Source organism: Cupressus sempervirens, chromosome 4, assembly GCF_028749045.1.
Source record: "Cupressus sempervirens isolate cs-2001-9-10 chromosome 4, ASM2874904v1, whole genome shotgun sequence".
NCBI classification, from domain to species: domain Eukaryota; kingdom Viridiplantae; phylum Streptophyta; class Pinopsida; order Cupressales; family Cupressaceae; genus Cupressus; species Cupressus sempervirens.
In genome coordinates, this window is record NC_143121.1 from 441,819,086 (window position 1) to 441,821,235 (window position 2,150).

The window sequence follows — 2,150 nt, forward strand, 5'->3', positions numbered from 1 at the left end:
TAGGCTCTGATTTTGGATGGAAAGTATAAAGCTGACAAGAAAAATAATATTACACCAGTGGAGAGTACAACAAGGTATGTGATACTGTTGAGAATCTAATTATGTACTAATTAACCTCTATATTTATACTATCTAACATATTTCAAACTTTTCATAGATTGCCTGACACATCAAAGGCAACAAAGGCAAGACTAGAAAAGCATGGGACACACAAGCTCGGCTCTGGTGGTTTTTTGAAACTTCAAGAAAGAGTTGTAAGTATTAGTAAATGAAAAATTGTATCAAATTTTTTATATAATATGATGGAAAATGCTAGGACTCCCTTATTTAGCTCATCAATTATAAATAGGTCAATAGAATATAATAATAGTAGTGGATTTTCATATTCAATATAAACAATTCAACAATTGAAGTCAGACTCTGCAATCTAGATTAGTGAAGATTCCTTCATTTACTAATATGAAATTATTTAAAATCTCACCCTTGATGTTTCCATCTCCATAGATTTCAAACTGATCTTGGGGAGGAGCAAGCTCAGAGGGATGGGTATGGTAAAAGTAAGGCCACCCAACAATAGAATTGCAGCAGATGCAAGTGTATGGAATGTTGGATGCCTCAATTGCCCTCCTAACAACTCTCTTTTCTTTGTAAAAGCTTAGCCCTGGTTCTACTGGATTGGCTCTGTCTATATCATGCCCAAATTCTGAAGGAAGAAACCTCTGCATCAAAGTTCAACAATTCTTAAGTCTATTACAATTAACAAGCATTCATGGTAATAATGTTAGGGTTCTATGTTCTGACCTTAATAGTGCCAATTTCTTTAATGGCATCTACAATCTTAAGCTAATCTGTAAGTTGAGCATCGCCCACAATTGAAATAACAATATCAATGCCTTGCATGGCCTTTACCATTGAATTATGATCACTTAAATATCCTTGCAAAACACCCATTGTAATATACATGCACATTAATAAGACCCATTATAGAACATGTAGACATTAATAAAACCCATTACAACACAAATTTTTACAACTATAAAATAGCTCATGATCCCAACCAAATTAGACTCATTGATAAGGAGATCACTGACCGAACACTCGTTCTTAACATAATTTCTAAATACCCAACTTCACAACAAGATAGTCAAACATGATTATTTGTGAGATGACCGCTATCTAACAATTTAGCAAACAGCTGCAATAGTAGTTACCATGAACAAACAAGCAAAGCTTAATCATATATTCTAAACCTATATGACCAATCAAAACAATCTATAGTCTATAAAATCAATATTTTAAAGAAGTACACACACTTTACAATGGTGCCATACATATCTACCACAAAATCTTAGTTATGAACAAAGCTAATGACATACATAGACAATGTTCACACCAGAATCTTTCAATTCATGGAGGCACTTTTCTTTGGCAGAATCATGGGCAGTGATGGGTCTAATGAGAGCATAGGTAGAATGGCCTGCATTTACAGCTGCAAGAGCAACAAGGTGACCAATATAACCAGTGGCTCCAATCACTAATATTTTACTTTTCTCTTCGTTCACAAAATCCTCATATGAAGAAATCTCACAAATGGAGGCCATGGTTAAGACTGAATTTTCCTCCAATAGTTGAGAATAAAGGTAGTGATTGAAAGAATGAGGGAATGTAGCAGCACTTGCAGCCATTTTTATTTCCAAAGAGCTGAACTAACTCTTACCCAACTTAAGAATTTGGAGAAAATATGTTGGTACAAGCAAAGCATACAAACACGCAACATTTATATAGTAGATTGCTCTATCAAAACTGCTCAATTTTTCTCCTATTATATTGTGATGGATATAGATGATTTTTTTTTGATTGTCAGGTAGACTTCACGTTGCTAACAAAAGAAAAATACAAGTTGAGTATTAAATGTTTTCAGCACTACCCATTTCATTAGACTTTAAAGTTTTAATTTTTTTAAGAATAGAAATAATTGCAGTCATGATGGAGTGAAATTGGATCCTCTAGGACTCCCAAAGACCAAAGATAGTTTAGAACAACTCCAACATGACCAAAATAAGGTGTAACAAGGGTTGGAAACCCTGCTAACTATTTACCATTTCCTTTTGATATTTTAACTACCCTCCATTGGTTGATGAAACAATGCA

The 2,150-nt window shown here is 33.9% G+C and overlaps 1 pseudogene across 1 annotated transcript; it reads right to left on the bottom strand.

Annotated features, from left to right (window-relative positions):
• Window positions 1-413: 413 nt before the first annotated feature.
• On the bottom strand, window positions 414-1,685 carry LOC149561904 (leucoanthocyanidin reductase pseudogene; annotated as a pseudogene). The gene is made up of 3 exons (XR_016364248.1): window positions 1,377-1,685; window positions 802-936; window positions 414-719 (listed from the first exon to the last, which is right to left on the bottom strand). The product of XR_016364248.1 is annotated as a leucoanthocyanidin reductase pseudogene (transcript).
• Between the last annotated feature and the right edge of the window lie 465 nt (window positions 1,686-2,150).